This window comes from Capsicum annuum, chromosome 7 (genome assembly GCF_002878395.1).
Source record: "Capsicum annuum cultivar UCD-10X-F1 chromosome 7, UCD10Xv1.1, whole genome shotgun sequence".
NCBI lineage: Eukaryota > Viridiplantae > Streptophyta > Magnoliopsida > Solanales > Solanaceae > Capsicum > Capsicum annuum.
Window position 1 is genome coordinate 37473560 of NC_061117.1, and position 20015 is coordinate 37493574.

Sequence of the window (20015 nt, forward strand, 5' to 3'; positions counted from 1 at the left end):
TATTTATCGTATGAATCACCATAATACCCATATAATGATATCATATTTATCATTCATATGAATCAACATTAAAATAATAAACATGTATGAATAACTAAATAAATTTATATATGTATCAGTAGATTTTAAAAAAAAAAATGGGAGAGATTTCAAGAGAGGGAAAAAAAAGTTCATGCATTAATGAAGGACAATAAATCAGGAAAGAAAGGAAGATGATTTAAGCATTAATGGATGAGAAAAAAATCAGGAAGAAATGATTTAATAATTCATAATTAGAGAAATATTTTAGAGAAGGAAATCTTGAATAAGTTAATGGTGGACTAAAAATAGGATGTGGGGTTTTCTTTATATGTACCAAGAGTAAAGTTGAAAAATGAGATTTTATTAAATTTAAAAAAAAAAGATATTAGGTAATATATAGGATTTGTATAATTTATCCTATTTTATAATATAATTCTAAAAACTAAGACTTTATAAGTGTTGCCTTATATTTTTCTAAATTTTTCACTAAAATTAACTCCCCCCAATTTCTAATTAACTAAATAAAAAATTAGAAAACAGATATACTCAGCTCTAATGTAATAAATATTTATTATTTTGTAGATGGTGAATATCTTGTGTAATTCTTCCATAGCTGTTAGTTCTTATCCGTCTTGAGTGTATATGATGTTTAATAATTCATAATCAAAATAAATTTTTACTAGGCTTGGGTTGGTTTTAAGTAGTGCTATTAGCTTGTTATATCTTTATAATTTTTGGGTTATATAGTTTGTGTTTGATTCTTTGACGTTTGTAGCTCTGGGTTAAAGTTTAGAAAAGTTTGTACTCTATCCTCGTAATTTCCTAAATCACAATAAGATCAGCTCAGGTACCTATTTCTTCTATCCTTACTAATCTCTAATCCAATAAACCCTAATTAACGGTGAAGGTAACATCAATCTCCGTACAAGAAAGATTGAGAAGCTTGAAGATGGGTTCCAATTCATTGAATAGCTAACAATTCAATGTATCTCAGGTACCTATTTCTTCTTTCAATAGAGCACACAAGTTTGCCCTAATTTCTTCTTTGTTTGAACCATTTATGATGTTGCAATTGGAAATTTTGATGCTTTAGTTGGAAATTGTACACTAGTTTCAGTTCTCGTCAGTTTCAGTCATTGAAATTTCTCTAAAGCTTTATCATATAGAATGATTTTGCTTGAATAAAGTTTATCGGGTTGAAAATACTCAACATTTGTTATTGCATGTGAGTTTATTACATGTCTATTTTTATCGAAAATGATAAGCTTTCTGTTATGTTGTGTATCAAAGGTGTTGTACATTTTTTAATTTAGGTGAAATCATTTTGAATTGAATTTTGATGTTTCTGGAGATGATAATTATACAAGGAAGCTAGAAAGGGTTAATTTTGAGCTATAGCTCATCATACTTTGCCAAAATTGAATCGAAGGGTATTTGCTTATGAAATTGAACTTTTATATACTGAGCCTTGAATCATATGCCTTATCAATGTTAGTTCAATACACTTGTACTTTAGTTTCATGGTTTTACGATGCAATTGCTTCGTCAAAAATAGCTGTCATGAAACATAAACATAAATAGATTTTGTACTATATTTGAAAAATCCTCAGATAATACGTTTGTCTTTTAATTCACTGTACTATCCCATACAATCTTGAAATCTTCACTTCATAATGTTTTGTCCAAATTTGGCTACAAGTTTACAGTGACATTATAATTGCTGTTTTTGTATTGCAGAATCATTACCTATTTCAATAGTCTTTTCATAAGTATCTGGTCTTCTGGAACGATGAATGAACTACCTGATGAAACCCTGAGGGTTGCACCACACAGTGAGGGACCAGGTCCCTCAGAGTCAATCACAAGCAAAATACAGTAAAGTAACTAGAATCGAAAGACACTGCAGGAAGAGTAAAAATACAAGATTTTAACGTGGAAACCCCCTTGCTCAAGGAAGGAAAAAACCATGGCTTTCCCTCATAAGCTCTCTAAAATCCACAATAATCAAACTCTTGATTACCGTCTTCAATGAACCTAACTCTAGGTTCCTTTCTCTTGTAACAACTCTACTACAAGCTCATCTTGACAACTCTACCAAGGACCCTCTACATTGATTAACTCTAATCAGTATCAAACTTAGGAAACTATACCTACGCACTCTCTATGCAAAGCGAGAAGTTCATTACTCTTATATCATGAGTAATTCGTTTATGAATCAGAAATCACTTAAGAACAATTTCTATTTAAGCACACACATATAGCTATGAACTTCAACAGTGTTGAAATGGGGTTTTTACTGCCTCTCTTCACTCTTTGTATTTACCATAAACTATTTAATGAAGAAGCATCTTTTTTCTTTTATAGATGAGTGATGATTAGGGCTAAAATATCATTGGTCCAGGTGTCCTAATCAGTACGATCAACACCTGTAAGTTTGTTACATAAGATGAAAAAACTGTGCAGACACGCATGCCAGCTGTACTGTACCATACCATTGAAGTTTGTTGCTTATCATCAAAACTAGAAACCTCTTTTTAATGATGACCAACCAACCGTACAACTATGAGTACATCCTTCATATTTAATCAGTGTGATTACCACTCTAAAGATGAACGTTCCCTTTATAATCTTGCTTCCACCATCATACAACATAGGGACCTAATCCCTTGTTGTCATTTGCAGAAAAAACTCTGAGCACATATTTACTTCCCTGTCACTATGCTTCTCTTATCAGCATGCACCATATGAGCACACACACACACCTGGTCCTTATACATGAAGTCAGTATTCCCTATTTTGGCATCATTGAAAAGCATTAACAGTAATCCAAGAGTAAAGATACAACAACAACAACAAACCCAGTATATTTGCACATCGTGGGATCTAGGGAGGGTAATGTATGCAGTCCATACCACTACCTCTAAAGAAGTAGAGAGATTGTTTCCGATAGACCCCTGACTCAAGACAAAGGACAGTATATATAGAAAAAAATGCATGGAATATGATAAAATAACATAGGTATGACATCCACCAAAAAATTGAACACTGCCAAACAAGAACACCAAAGCCCTCCTACCTACTGCCTACGACTCAACCACACACCTTAGCCCTCTATCTTAATGTTTTTCCTCCATACCTTCTTATCCTGGGTCATGTCCTCAGTCAGCTGTAACTACTCTATGCCACGTTTAATCACTTCTCTCCAGTATTTCTTTGGTCCATCCCTACCTCGCTTGAAACCGTCCAAGGCCAACCTCTCACACCTATGAACCGGGGCATCCGTGCCTCTCCTTATCACATGGCCAAACCATCTTAACCTAACTTTCCGCAATTTATCCTCCACTGACACCACTCCCACCTTCTCCTGAATACTTCCATTCCTAACCATATCAACCCTTGTAAAACCATAAATCCAATGCAACATCCTCATTTCTGCCACCTTCAACTTTTGGATATGAGAATTCTTAATCGGCCAATACTTCACTCTATATAAGATAGCCGGTCGGACTACAACTCTATAAAATCTGCCTTTCAGCTTAGGGGGCACCTTCTTATCGCATAAAATTTCTGAAGCGAGCCTCCATTTCATCCAATTTGCCCTAATATGGTGAGAGACATCCTCATCTATCTCTCCATTTCCCTCTCTATTTCCCTGAATCGTAGACCTAAGATACTTAAAACTATCCCTTTTGCAAACCGCCTGGGAGTCCAACTTCACTACCACCTTCTCCCCTTGCCTCAAGTCACTAAACTTGCACTCCAAGTACTCTATCTTAGTCCTACTCAACTGAAAACCTTTAGACTCCAGGGTTTGTCGCCAAACCTCTAGCTTATCTAACACCTTGTCGCGACTCATCAATCAAAACTACATCATCTACAAAAAGCATACACCAAGGCACCTCTCCTTGTATGCTGCTCGTCAACACATCCATCACCACGGCAAAAAGAAATGGGCTAAGAGTCGATCCCTGCTGCAACCCAGTCAAGATCGGGAAATGCTCGAAATCTCCTCCCACTGTCCTTACCCAAGTCTTCGCCCCCTCATACATGTCCTTAATCACTTTGATGTACGCTACAGGGACCTCTCTCACCTCCAAGCATCTCCATAAAACCTCCCTAGGAACCTTGTCATATGCTTTTTCCAAGTCAATAATCCCCCAAAGAAGATCCATTTTCCTCTCTCTATACTGCTCTACCAGTCTTCGCACTAGGTGAATTGCCTCAGTCGTGAAGTGACCAGGCATAAAACCAAATTGATTCTCTGAAATAGACACAATCTTTCTTAACCTCCGTTCCACCACTCTCTCCTAAATTTTTATGGTGTGACTCAACAACTTAATACCCCGATAATTGTTGCAACTCTGAATGTCACCCTTATTCTTATATAAAGGGATCATCGTGCTCTTTCTGCACGCCTCAGGCATCTTAGTGGACTTGAAAATGATGTTAAACAAGTTGGTCAGCCACCTCAACCTTGCCCCGCAAGAAAACTTTCAAAAATCTACCGAAATGTCGTCGGGCCCCATCGCCCTTCCCCTTTGCATCTTGCGAATAGCCTCGCTAACCTCCTCTACTTTAAATCGCCGACAAAAGCCGAATTCGTGACACTCCCCGGAGTGCTCCAACTCCCCCAAAACAACACCTCTGTCCCTCCATCATTCAGGAGCCTATGAAAATACGACTGCCATCTTTTCTTAATGAGGGCATCTTCCACCAAAACTCTGTCATCCTCTCCCTTAATGCACTTTATTTGGTCCAGATCCCGACCCTTCCACTCCCTAACCTTGGCAAGCCTAAACAAGCTCTTTTTCCCACATTTCTCCTCTAACCCCTTATACAGACTCATAAAAGTTGTTGTCTTAGCATCGTAACAACTAACTTAGCCTCCTTCTTAGCTAACTTGTACTCCTCCTTGCTCACCCGTTTCTCCTCTTTATCCTTACTCCCGACCAACTTAACGTACGCTGCCTTCTTCTTCTCCACCTTTTTCTTAACTTCTTCATTCCACCACCAGTCCCCCCGATGCCTGCCAGACCATTCCTTCGAAATACCAAAAACCTCTCTAGCAGTATCCTTGATACAACCTGCGGCCCTATCCCACATACTATCCATTCCCCCTACATTCCCACACCTCCATACCTTCTAACTTCGCCCCTATCTCCAAAGCACTGGTCGGAGTCAGGCCACCATACCTAACTCTATGTCGACCCTCCCCACCCCTCCTCTTCTTGCCCCTCTTAATAACCAAATCCATCACCAGAAGTCTATGTTGTGTCACAAGATTCTCATTCAGGAAGACCTTGCAATCCTTACACAAAACTCCGTCCTCCTTCCTAAGCAGCAAAAAGTCAATTTGGGTCTTAGCTAGCCTACTACGAAAAGTAACCAGGTGATCCTCCTTCTTCAGAAAGCTGGAATTCATCACCACCAACCTAAAGGCCCTTGCAAAATCCAAAAAAGCAGCTCCCTCATCATTCCTAACCCCAAAACTAAAGCCTCCATGCACATTCTCATACCCTAACGGCACTGACCCGATGTGCCTATTCAAGTCCCCTCCTACGAAAATATTCTCCGAGCTAGGCACGCCTCGAACCACCTAGTCCAAAATCTCCTCTTCTCCTCGTCTAGGCCCACCTGTGGCGTGTAAGGACTACAGATGCACAACGAAAACCCCCCAATGACCAACTTAATAGTCATCACCCTATTACTAACCTTGTTAACTTCCACTACCTTCTTCTTAAGCTCTTCGTCCACTAATATACCTACTCCATTCCTGCGCCTGTCACTACCCGAGTACCACAACTTGTACCCATCCATATCCCTAGACTTAGAACCTACCCATTTGGTCTCCTTGACACACGCAATATTGATTCTTTTCTTCTTGAGAATCTTAACTAGGGGTGTGCATCGGTTGGTTCGGTTCGGTTTTACGTGTTATTGGTTCGATTTATTGATTTTCAGTTCTTAAATATGTAAAATCAATAACCAACCAATAAGATATATTCTTATCGGTTTCGGTTTATCGGTTTTTAGTCCTTAACAGTTCAATTTTCGGTTTCACCACTAAGAAAATACTTATAAAATAGAAATAGTAACAACTAACATAAAAAAAATGAAATCTTAGTTACCGCCAAAACCTTCATAATGTATTTTAGTTTACAAGAATCTTCAAACTTGAACTAAATGTTAGTTAGGAAAAAAATTGAATCCTAATTGTTGGAAGCTATATATGCTTCAAGCTTTTTATTACGATAATAGCCGAACTTTATATTGTGCCTTTGTTGCCCTAAATAGGTTAATACTTTGTGAATCACTGAATTAGGAATTAAAAGTGCATATAATCTATATACATACACACACATATATATAGATAGATATATAGATAGATAGAGAGATAGATAGATAAAGAGAGAGATATTTAAATATATAACATAAATAGGGATAAAACAATAACTTAGTGTATCCTTATTGGGTTATCAGTTTAATCGATAACCCAATAAGCTAAAACCGATACTGAATCGTTTACCCAATAAATTTTTTTATAAAACCAATAAAAAATCATTAACCCGATAACCCAATACCAATAACCCAATAACATTTTTATCGGTTCGATTTATCGTTCGGTTCGATATTTGCACAGCCCTAATCTTAACCAGTTCTATCGACTTACCCTAAAGGGACCCTATATTCCACGACCTTACCCTCAACCTATCACCTCTCGAGTCCCCTCTTCTATTACTATGCCCTCCGCATCTCAACTTGAACCTAACACCTTGCCCCAACCCCACCCCCAACCCCCGGGACATGACCCTAATCCATCATTTACCACCCTAGCCATTAGTCAACATAAGCAACAGAACAGTTTTAAAACAGCAAACACAGTACATGTATATGCAAAGTACAAAATACAATCAAATTACAAAAATAAAAGGTACTAGACACCCAATTAACAAACAAAATATCTCACACAACTTACAGGCAGTGCAGAAACTGAATAAAGTAACTGCGCGCAAATAGTAAGAGAAGGCATGCACAAAGACCACTATCCGGCCAAGCAGCTAGATCAACACAATAGGAAATAATAAATAATAAACAATCACACCTAGCAACCAATCACCAATATAATTCCAATAAACAGGGGATAAGAAACAGAATGAAACAAGAAACAACAATAGTGCAAAGAAACCTAAGCTGTAGGCGTTAAATAAAGATCAAGGTAAAGATGTCACCGATACGCCTGCACGCTGCTAGTTTCCGGCAATTTTGGTGTCGAAAAATAGTTGTCAGAATAAAGTCGTCGAAAAAGGCTACTGATGCATCTCGGAGTTGTCACAGGAGCGTCTTCCTACTGGTGTCTAACTTTGTACCACTTGCACCTTCGTCGGAGTTGCTCCCGGCGGTGATAACAGTGACGGGACAGCCTCCAAAAAGGAGGGAAAAGGGTAGACGAAAAAGAGAATCAGGAAGGAGAGGGGAGAGAGGCAAGAGAGAGCGGAAGGGAAAAGAGTTTATCCTTACCTGTCGCCGGCGACGATGTTGTCTTTATCGGTGAACGTTCAAGGAAAATGTTGGGATTGTAACATTAGGAAGGAGAGAGGAGAGCTTTTTAGGGAGGAGAGAGAAGGTTTCCAAGAGTAAAGATACGTACAAGCTAATTAACTCATGGCCACAGGGGCAACACTAACATGAAGAATAACTTTAAAATAAAGGAAACAAATAAGGTTCACAAGCAGAATTCACTCATTCATAAATAGAAGTTGGTACTAGTACAATCATTCATAAATAATACATAAAATAATTGTCTTCAAGATCTAACACAAGGAGCAAAATATGAAAATTATAGTGGATTGATTTGAGGACAGGGATAATAGGGCTTGGGTAGAAGGAGGTTTGGGGGATAGGTACTGAAGCAACATCTCCATTCTTGAATTTTTAGCATTGTGAGCATCGAACAACTGTTTAGTGAGATCCTTCACTTCAGCATTCAGTTGTTGAACTTTACCGGTTGGTTCAACCACTTTTGCCTAGAGTTTTGCATTTTCAGTTGCAAGTTCATCAGTGGAACATGGTCCCTCAGAAGACAACCTTTGATTTAGGTGCAGTATTTCAGTATCTTTGGCAACTAACTTGATCCTTAATTCCTTTATTTCCTTTCCCAACCTTTCCTAAACAGCTAGCAACTCAGATACTTGAGACACAGATCAAGTTTTTCCCTCTATGCACTCATTCTCCACAAGAGTTGTTAGGCTAATCATTTGCTTGGTTGTTCCAACTATTCCCGTAGTTCCATAAACAAAATAATTTTCAAACTCTTTATTCAACAAATATTTATATGGCATTCCATGTTTGCCTTTTTTTTCATAAAGTACTTTATGCATATGCTTTATCATTAGAGCAGGAAGACTTATCAATTCAAACTTGCTCAAGTTTTTAATCAAAAACAGGTCAACACCAGAGGTAATTATTCTTCCACAGGACCTTGTTAATGAATTCAAGTACCGGATGATACTCACTTTTCAGAAACTTCTTTTACACTGCAGTTGTTGATATCCCTCCTACTTTTGATGCTTTAATCACGAATGTAGTGGTAGGTTGTTAATTTATCACAGTTCTCACCCTATTATAGGTATATTCAAGATCTTGCCCTATGATTCTTCATCCTTATTGATAAGCTTACCTTGCACTTGGGCCTTCAATCTTAGCTCATCTTCTAAGAATTCCATGGTATAATAAAATTCCCTTACCTCTTTTTCAAAAACCATTGGTGTTGTTCCCTCAAATAGATGCAGCCATCCTTGATGCCTAACATATTCTACCAACTTCACCATCCCAGGCTTCTCATAAATTCTAGGATCAAAAACCCTTCCTGAAAAAATTTTCTGTGTTCTCAAGTTTCCAATCCTTCTTTCTCTAGACATTTCTTTCTTTTCTTCTTCCTTTTTCTTTCTTTTGGATGCACTACTTTGATCTTCCTTTTCAACAATTTTTCTCTTCTTAGGACCAAGTCCCTCAGAGACTTTCTTTCTTTTCATAGCTATGTGTTTTTCCTGCTTACAATAGGGTTTCTAGACTTTGACATGGAGGACCTGTTCCTCTCAGCTATAAGAACATCCTTTCTTTGTTCTTTGATAGCAACAACATCCCCTGATTTCAAGTTCTCTCCTCTATCAATCTCCAAAACTTCAATATTTTCATTCTTCTTTTTCCTATTTCTCCTGAGTTTTTTCACAGTCCATTTCAGAGGCATCTCATCCTTATCTTCCTTATTCTCCTCATTTAGAGGTAACAATATATCTCTTCCCCTATTTACTTTATCATTATCACATAATTCCTATTATTCTCTATCAACTGATCTTTCTTTGGTGTGATATGCAAGTAGGCGTAAGTTCTTAGTTACCCAGTTCACAGAAGAAAAGATCAACTCTTTTTACTAGAATTTATTTACCAAATAAATGATCAAAAATAGTGTTTGAGTCTTAGGGTGTAGGAGAATTGGGTACTTGTAGTGTTTCAGAGAATTCAGCTTTTTTAGATTTTTCAAATGACATAGGAAATTGGGAGTTTTCAGGTTGAGAAATTTCTTGTTCTATTGGTGGCCTAAACCCTTGGTTTGAATTGTCTATCAGAACTTGTTGAGCATACACTTCCATGGTTTAGGAGGGTTCAATGGAGACTGACTCGATTATGGGTTTTAGATTTCTTACAGAGTTTGAAAAACTAGTAATGTCATCCATTTAATTTTGAGAAAGGGAGATGAACTAGTTTAGTTTAGGGATGATTTTAGTTTTAGGAAGATAAATTGGATTAGTTGAAGAATACTGGCAAGATGGTCTGATTTAGCAATTTTTAAGGGTGACCAATGTCATTAAAAAATGTTCCTTTTAAACTGACATGTCTGAACCTAATAAGTGAGACTCTTCATTTTGCAAAAGAATTGATAAGCTTAGAGAAAAAATATATGGCTTTTTAGACAACATTTTGTGATTACTTAAGCATCTTGTAGGTACTAACCTGTGAGATAGGATCAGGCCCCTCGCTTTTTGACTGAAATTTGTACTTATGATTTCTTCTACTATTCTCCTCCTAAGTTATTCCCATGGGTGTATACTTGTAAAGGTATGGAGCTGAGTTACACTCACATGTACTTATTTTACCAAGGATATCTGCCTCCTTATCGTAGCCATACTTGAGGAGTGACACTAATTTATATGTTAGTTCATGGCATTTTAATCAAGCTCAATTTCAATTTGCTAGTTTAGAACATGTCTGAGGACCAGGTCTCAGACTTTACTTCACTCATGTTGCCTCAAGTTTCTTCTAAGATGAATTCCTTTGGGACCAGGTCTCTTGAAATCATCTCTTTCACAATGAGACACTTTTACCTTAAAGTTTCTTGAGAGAGAATCCAGTAAGGTCTTCCAATTTGAGCTTAGAGTACATATTATTAACATACCATTCCCGACTCCAATTCTCTTGTTCATGCCTGGAATCATGATCACAAGTTGGACTTGGGAACCCATTTAAGTTTGAGTTCCCAATTGAAGGATAATGGTGTGATCAAATTCTTTTTGGACTATCTAGGCAGTGATGGCTTCCTTTTTGTCCTTTTAAGAGACTTAAATCCCTTAGAATGTACATTCTCCTACTGAATGTATTTCGTACTCCTCAATTTAGCCTTAATCTAGTACTGACATCTTTCTTTCAAATGTCCATCTATTCCACATTGAGTACACAGGAGTTCGTGTCTTTTGCTTCTAACATAATGAACGGCCTTTCCTTTAGACTTAATAGGTTGGAATTCTCCTTGATAATCCAGACCTTTACCATAATTAAAACTTTGACTAGTCAAACTAGAAAGGATTAGTGAGGAAGTAGTACATTTAATAGACTTGTTCAACTCTTCTTTCAAGCGGACTAGGTCCCTCTTAAACTCTTCATTCATGTGAAGTGCAGACATAAGGTGTTTTTAGAATCCCTTGGCCTTTTTTCAAGATCAACTTGAAGCCATGAACCTTTATTCTTCCCTTTTCTATCTACTTCACTTACCTTATTCAAACAACTAGTTAAACTCAGATTTTCAGATTTTATCTTTGTGAACAACTCTACAGTTTCAGAGATTTGGAAAGTTAAAGAACTCAACTCATGTTATTGATTCTCTACTTTCTCCTCTAATGCATTCTTCTTAGCAATTAGTTCACACACAGAGTCTATCAATACACTAGCAAGCCTCTTTATCTTCTTAGCGGAGTAATTTTCTAGATTCTCCTTGATATCACAAAGGGTCTTCCTCATCTTTTGTGTTTGCCATGAATGCAAATACGGAATCATAGATAACTGGACTATCTTCTACTGCTAGCATAGAAATATCTCTAGACTTCTCATCTTTATCAGATTCACGGGAAGAATCTCCCCATCGTTCATCACTTCTAGTCTTGAGTTAATCCTAATAATCCATCTTGTGCATTGGACAGTCCTTAATGAAATATTCAGGACTTCCACATTTTTGACACACCTCAACACTGCTTCCCTTGCTACAACTGCTTCTTATTCTTTGGAACCGACCACTTATTTTCATTGCTCTAACAATTCTATTTGGCAGATAGGCAACATCAGTCTTTTCTTTACTTGAATCATGTTTTGAAGACTTCACTGCCAGAGATTTTTCCATTTTGACTTCTTTCTTCTCTATCTCTTGCTGCTTTTTGAGCTCATGGGTTTTTAGATTTCCAATCCGTTCATCCATAGTGAGGGTCTTTAGGTTCTTTGCTTTAGTTATGACATCTACTTTGCTTTCTCAAGACTTAGGAAGAATCCCAAGAATCTTCCTCACTTTCTTGTATACTGGAATCACTTCTCCCAAGCAATGAAGCTCATTAGTGATAGAAATGAATCTTGTATGCATTTCTTGGACTATTTCTTCTTCTTTCATTGTGAAGGTTTCATACTGCATAGTTAACATATCTACTTTAAAATCCTTCACATCAGTAGTACCTTCATGTGTAGTCCTCAAGCAATCCAAGATCTCTTTGGGATTTTCACAAGCTGAGATTCTATTATATTCATCAAGCCCTATACTACAAACTAGCAATTTCTTGGCCTTGTAATTCTACTCAACTTTCTTCCTGTCTTCATTATTGAATTCCCTTCTATTCTTTATAACCATTTTTGTAATTTCTCCTTCTTTGGCTTCGCTAATAGGGACATGAGGACCATAAAGAATTATGTCTATCAGCTCACTATCCTCTGCCATGATGAAGTCAGACATCCTGGTTTTTTACTATCCATAATACTGCCAATTGAATCTTGGTGGTCTACTAGTAGATTGCTCTTCTTTTCGATTAGGTGTAGTAGTCATGCTAACCAAGACACTCTAGGTGTGAACCTTTTAGAGTGACCTATCTCTAATACCAAATATTGGAACCCTAAGGGTTGCACCACACAGTGAGGAACCAGGTCCCTCAGAGTCAATCACAGGTAAAATACAGTAAAGTAACCAGGAATCAAACGATAGTGTAGGAAGACTAAAAATACAAGATTTTAATGTGGCAACCCCCTTGCTCAAGGAAGGGAAAAACCATGGCTTGCCCTCACCAGCTTTCAAAAATTCACTATAATCAAACTATTGATTACAGTCTTTAATGAACCTAACTCTAGGTTCTTTTCGCTTGTAATAACTCTACTACAAGCTCATCTTGATAACTCTACCAAGGACCCTCTAAACTTATTAACTCTAACCAGTATCAAACTTAAACAGCTCTACCTAATAACTCTCTACTCAAAGAGAAAAAGTCCTTACTTATATCACGAGTAATCCATTTACAAATTAGAACTCACTCAAGAACAATTTCTATTTAAGCACACAGATGCAGCTAAGAACTTGAGCAATGTTAAAATGGGGTTTTCGATGCCTCTCTTCACTCTTTATATTTTCCAAAAACTATTTGATGAAAAACATTTTTTCCTTTTATAGATGAGTGATGATTAGGGCTTAAATATCATTACACCAGGCGTCCTAATCAGTACAAGAAACACCTGCAAGTTTGTTACACAAGAGGACAAAACTGTGCAGACATGCATGCCAGCTGTAATGTACCATGCACATCCAGGGACCTGATCCCTTGAAGTTAGGTGCTCATCATCAAAACTATATATAGCACTACCTTAAGAAGGTTTTAGGCTATGTTCCTTGGACTCTTCAAAAATCTTATTGGGTGTGTGTCGGATTCTTCAAAAGTAGTGTATTTATTAACGATTCGACACGGGCGCGACCATATTTTTTGAGAGCCCAAGCAACTTAGGTTTTAAGTAATTTTTATGTTAAGCGTGTGACTTGCTATATAGCTAATCCAAGTTAATCAGAGGTTTCATCTGGCATCTTTACTTAAAGCTTTACCAAATGCTTAATGTGCACCTACTAGTTGAATGTGCCATGGAGTGTTTTGCACTACTATTACATTTATCTCTTGAGTTAGGGATAGGTAGAAGTTGGTCTTTCAATGAGAACTAGTTCGTTTGTTAGGAACCAAAACAATTTTGTTAGAGATCTTGATCTGCAGTTTAATATTTTTTACCCTTCTAGTTTGGCATAAATTAAGTTGCCACATATTTGTCAGAATCTGAGCAGCAGATTAGTTAACCATTATGATGTTTTGGTTATCAATGATTGCCTATGATTTGGTCTTTCTCTATTATATAGAAGTTGCTAGTGTTCTCTCAAAGGTTGTAAAGTCAGATCTGGTTCTTGTAACATCTTGTGGCAAAAATGAATTATTTTAAAATTTGGGAAAGTGTATTTATTGTGAAAATATCTTTGCACATTGTATTTTCTCAAAGGTTGTTAATTATGTCATCTTAAGCTGTATTTTGCTCAACAAAGGGAATTTCTTGATTTACTTCTGGTGGAAATATTTATTTTGTTTTTTACCTTTTCACTTCTGCTACCACTCCAGCCTTCAATCCATTTGACTGTATTGTCATTGGAATAGGAAAGGTTCTGCCAGTGTATTCTCACTGTGAGCTTGGGAATTTTCATCCACCTTAATATGTATTCTTAGTGCCCTTTACTAATCATTCATTTATTTGTTCTTTGAAAAAAGTACACTCAGAAGTGTTCAACTTACTTTTTGATGGTTTTGCTCATCTTCCTTTTTTTATTTTTACCAGCAAACTTTTAGATTATAAGTTATGTTTTATGGGTTGAATGTTTTAGGCAAACAGTAGCTGAGAATCTTCTTGTTGGCAGCTATTGTTGTTTCTCCAACTAGGGGTGTATAGTAAGTCCTAATTCCTTTTAGTGGTAGCCCAAGATGATTGTCAGTGTGTCTATAGTTTTTGACGTGACTTTTTCTATTTTCGTTATTTCATTCTCTATACTTACTATTTTGGACTGCTTTTTCCTTAAGCTGAGGGTCTATTTGGAACAACCTCTCTACCTCTAAGGTAGGGGTAAGGTCTGAATATACTCTAACCTCCCAGACTCCACTTCATGGGATTAATATGTTGTTGTTGTATAATGGTGCTGTCGGGCCAGCTTGTGAGAACCTTTATTATTCTACTGGTACCTGCATCTTTCCACCATTACAAGTCGGGGTATATTTGCCTACCTAGCTTTTATGCTTGTTTTTGTTGGAATTTGAATATGGAGGAGTCTTCGTTGTAGTAGATTCATCCGTGTTAGGGCACACCCTAAGGTGTGCATATAGAACTGAAACTATAGTTTTAGATTTAATGTGATTTATTTGAGGTTTCTTATCTAATTGCAGGCTTAGCAGGGGCTACTACTGATGTGCACTATTATGACGTTTTAACGAATAAATGGTCTACGTAAATTGTAACAGTGACAAGCTACATATTGGTTTTTAGTGATTAGTTAGAAAATTGGTATAATGTTACCAGCTAACACCTTGTTAATTCCATCTTCTCTTGATTCCCCCTTTCTACTCAAGATGCCTTGAGTTTCCTTCTTGTTTGTAGAAAAAAGCTTCGAAATTCCATCTAAGGAGACTTGAAAAATTTTAGATGTTGTGTCTCTTTCTTTCAGTGTCTGTTATTTACTACTTTAGGCATCACATGTTTGTCTGTAAATTTAGTTTGATTATGCTGAGTTACTATCACAATTGTAAAATGCCCATGATGCTGATTTTGGCTGCGGAAATTTTAACTTTATCTAGGCCGCCAGTTCGAGTTCAACTTTATTAGAGTTGTAAAGATTAATCTAATGACAAGAAAAAACGGATTGTGTATTATTTTTTTTTAATAAAGTAAAATAGAACGGATTGTGTATTCTTTTCTCTAATTTGACAATCTTTAAAGATTCAAGGTAGGATGGATTTGGTAACGTCAACCAATCGTCCAGTTCAATTGACTTGGCACTTCTCCTCAAACACAGCTTTATTACCTCTTCTTGATGACAAAGGAACAAGCATGAATAGGTAGGATTTTGACCCTTAACTCTTTTATTGTTCTTCTTGTCTTATGTATATCAGTGAAATTAACAACAGCAACATTCCCAATATGTTTATCAGTGAGGATGTCTTATATAATATTTTGTTCTTGAAACTTATATTACACTTTGAATTTACTCTTGATTTCCTTTATTACATTGGAATGACTTGTAGCATGTATTGCTTTACTTGTTATAACATTTTTCAAAGGTCATAATATATGCATGATTCAAAATCATTATCTTGGTGAACTATTGATTCTCGGTACTTGTTTATTTAGTTTACGACATTGAGCTCATGTTTTCTCTTTTACTGTGTTAGAATATGAGTAGGAATAGCAATAACATATAAAATCCTACTTGGAAAAGGATTGTAATGTAGTGTCCTATTAGGAAAAGGATTGGAATGTATTGTTTATAAATAGGGTCTCAATGTAATAATGTAGTTACAACAATTCAATAATATTTTTCTCTTATATTTCTCACATGGTATCAGAGCTTCCACGATCTTGGTAAAGAATCAAAGAATTTCTGCTGCCGGCAGGCGGCTATAATCCATATATGCCGCCCGTCTGGCCAATGATTATGTTAGCAAAAGTTGGGTCACTGACTCACTGTGTATCTTTCTAGTGACTATTTTCTCATATCTTTGCGTAGCACCATGCATCTGTTCGGTGACTATTCATATCTGTTTTTCTTAGCACCGTACTTCTTTTCGGTGACTATTTTCTCATATCTGATTTGCGTAACACCGTGCATCTTTCCGAACTACTGTCTCATATCTGAGTTGCATAGCACCATTCATCTTTCTGGTGACTCTTCAGATTTAATTTACATAGTTCCGTACGTCTTTTCGGTGACTCCTCAGATCTTTTTTAGTAGGGTCGTGCCATTATTCTGACTCTGCCCATATAATTTCTCTTTTCCAGTAGGATCGTGCCGTCATTCCGACCCTACTCATATAATTTCTATTTTTCAATAGGGTCGTGCCATCATTCCGACCTTACACATATTTCTCTTTTTCAGTAAGGTCGTTTCATCATTCCGACCCTACCCATATTCTTTTTTTTCCCTCAAATTGTAGGCGCTTTTCAGCCATCAAATCTAATAATCCGGCGTGTGAGCATGTTTCGGCTAAGTTTCTGGTGACTTTCATGTTCAAGATCTACTCGTCTCTTGATTTCGAGATGACCTGTATATTTTATATCAGTGTTCGGCAATTTTTCAGCGACACATCGACTTTACGGCAATATTTACTACTTTTCGGATCATTTTTTTTTTAATTTGTTCCGTTTCAATTGTGGTCTCCCAGACGTCCAAAGCAGTCCTTATCAATTTTCTTGCAGATATCTTCACCAAGTCCCTCATCGATTCTCATATTAGTTACATCCGTAACAAGCTTAGTACATATGTCTTCTATGCACCATCTTGAGGAGGAGTGTTAGAATATGAGTAGGAATAGGAATAGCATATAAAATCCTATTTGAAAAAGGATTGTAATGTAGTGTCCTATTAGGAAAAGGATTAGAATGTATTATCTATAAATAGGGCCAGGGCCACAATGTAATAATGTAGTTACAACAATTCAATAATATTTTTCTCTTATATTTCTCACACACTGTATATAATTATATTAATTATATGATTTTATGAAGCGTGCAACATTTTGAAGTACAAAGGATTTGCTTGAGAATGGAAACATTAATATTTCATTCTGAAATTAAAAAGATTTTATCTACAAAATTTCAAAGAGCTATTAGCTACAAATGGACTGGCAGAAAAAACAAAATTATGGTTGCATAGGGAAAAACAAATCATATTGGCTTGAAATTTTTTCTATACTATTTGGAGGACAAGAATGAATTACTTACTCAAGAATACGTTGATGTTCTCATTTCTAATTATCTTAATCCGACTGTACGTCTAATAGTGCAAGGAGTTGTCACTCAACTACTGACAGTAAGATGAATCTGGAAGTGAACTATACAGGAAAGAAAGATCTAAAAAATAGAAGATCTAGAAGGGATTAAAATGATGTTTGTCCCCTTTCAAAGAATGATATAAGTAATATTCGCCGCTCACAGGTATACATAGAAGGTTATTCAGCATGAACTTTGTTTTACAGTGCTATCACCCTTTTGTTTTTCAGATAATTTTTTACAGCATTATCATGTTTACAAAATTTATCAAAAAATTATCATTTTCATAGAGAACTGTCAATTTATTTTATATCCTGAAATTTTCCTAACAAGTAACTTAAATATATGACTATCTTGACAAAATTTAGTTACACGTTTCATATCCTAGGGTACCTCTATTTATAGACATATTGTAGCATCTAAAGGCAAAGGATATGCTTCCAACAGTTTCGTTCATCTTCAGTAGGAATGGATGTGAGGTAGCTATCCAATATCTTGAAGATTGCAGGTTACTAGATGAGTGTAAGACAAGTGAAGTTGAACTGCCACTCAAAAGGTTCTGTATTCAATACCCCAATGTTGTGCGTGTATCTCCATTGAAAGCCTCTATCAAGGAGTGGCTTCATGATAAGTGGTAATCTTGTCACTCATTTGTACCTTATTTCTTGCACACTATGGTGATTAAATTGTCTATAAGAGACAAATCCTTCATTGAATTGCAGTAATTTCCAGTGTTTTGATCCTACAGGGAAATCTAATGAAAATGAGTTGAGACAAAGTTAGAAAGGAAGAAAAGTGAGCAGAGTCGGAACAAGGGTTGAAAGTGCAGCTCAAAAGCAGGCCCCGGTTATCTCTATCGCGACGTGTTGTGTGCGATCACGATCAGTCCAAGTCAAAAGGATGTGATCGTGACCCAACTCCCTGCAATTGCAGGAAGTCCATGCAGACCAGTGTGGTGTGATTGCAAGCCAAAATATTGCGATAGCAGAGTCGTGATCGTGAATGATCGTGATCGCAGGCATCGGGCATAATTATAAGGGCAAAGTTGGAATTTTACAAGGCCCAATCCCAAGATATAAAAGGCTAAACCCTTCACATTTCCAGCATCTAATATTGGAATTTTGAGAGCTAAGAACAATATTGAGTAAAAACACAATTTGTAAGGGTTTCTAAGAGGGATTTTGGCTTTAGATTGAAATTGAAGTTGGGATTATACTTATTTTGCTTATGATAGATGAATTGAATGCAAATTTGGGTATGTTTCTTTCCTCTAATTTCATGAGTAGCTAGACTTATCTCTTAGGGTTATGTTTGATTAGGTGGTGAATAATGTGTGGGTGTTGATTATTAGTCCAATTAATTAGTTAATTGTGATGGGTTTTGAATTGAGAATTCAACAACAACAAACTCAGTGTATTCCCACATAGTGAGGTCTGGGGAGGGTAAGATGTACGCAGTTCATACCTCTACCTCTAAAGAAGTAGAAAGGCCTGGCTCGAAACACGAAATACTACACAAATACATAGTAAAGCATGAAACAAGATGGCATAACATAAATACGACATCCACAAGTAATAGAAAATAGAGACGAGTAAAAAGATTCGTAATAAAGCATGAAACAAGGTATCATAACAAGAATAATACCCCCACCAAGTAAGTCCCTACACTAGCGACCCAAACTGACCCTAGTCTTCTGCCCTTATTCGCGTGCTCCAGATCTTCCTATCTAGGGTCATGTCCTCAGTAAGCTGTAACTGCTCCATGTCCCGCCTAATCACCTCTCCCCAGTACTTCTTCGGCCTACCCCTACCCCACCTAAAACCATCCAAAGCTAGCCTCTCACACCTACGAATCGGGGCATCCATGCCCTTCCTCATCACGTGTCCGAACCATCTCAATCGGACTTTTCGCATCTTATTCTCCATTGGAGTCGCACCAACCTTCTCTCTGATAGTCTCATTCCGAACTCTATCCCCCCTAGTCAACCCACACATCCAACGCAACATCTGCATTTTTGCCATCTTCATTTTTTGAATGTGGGAGTTCTTAACTAGCCAACACTCCGCTCTATACAACATGGACGGACGGACTGCCACCCTGTAGAATTTGCCTTTAAGCTTTGGTGACTCTTTCTTATCACACAACACCCCCAAAGCGAGCTTCCACTTCATCCATCCCGCCCCAAAACAGTACGATACATCCTCATCAATCTCATTGTTACCCTGAATCACGGACCCGAGATACTTGAAACTATCCTTCTTACATACTACCTGGGATTCCAACTTCACTACCACCTCATTCTCCAGCCTCACGTCATTAAACTTGCATTCCAAATACTCTGTCTTGCTCCTACTCAACCTGAACCCTTTAGACTCAAGAGTTTGTCTCCACACCTCTAATTTATCATTCACACCCCCCGCGTCTCATCAATCAAAACTACATCATCTGCAAAAAGCATACACCAAGGCACCTCTCCTTGAATACGCCGTGTCAACACATCCATCACCAAAGCAAACAAAAAGGGACTAAAAGTAGATCACTGATGCAATCCTGTTAAGACAGTGAAATGCTCTGAGTCTCCTCCTCCCATCATACATGTCCTTAATTGATCTGATATATGCCACCGGGACTCC

General features: G+C 37.0%; 1 long non-coding RNA gene across 5 annotated transcripts; it reads left to right on the forward strand.

The window, feature by feature from the left end:
* The first annotated feature begins 780 nt into the window (after positions 1 to 780).
* On the forward strand, positions 781 to 18656 carry LOC124885565. Of its 5 annotated transcripts, none has more exons than XR_007042704.1 (4): positions 781 to 1015; positions 14784 to 15452; positions 17771 to 18016; positions 18131 to 18656. It is a non-coding gene; the product is annotated as an uncharacterized LOC124885565 (long non-coding RNA). The 5 variants fall into 5 exon arrangements; XR_007042702.1 differs by having other exon boundaries at positions 793 to 1015; positions 15334 to 15452; XR_007042706.1 differs by having other exon boundaries at positions 795 to 1015; positions 15334 to 15452; positions 17830 to 18016.
* The last annotated feature ends 1359 nt before the right edge of the window (positions 18657 to 20015 follow it).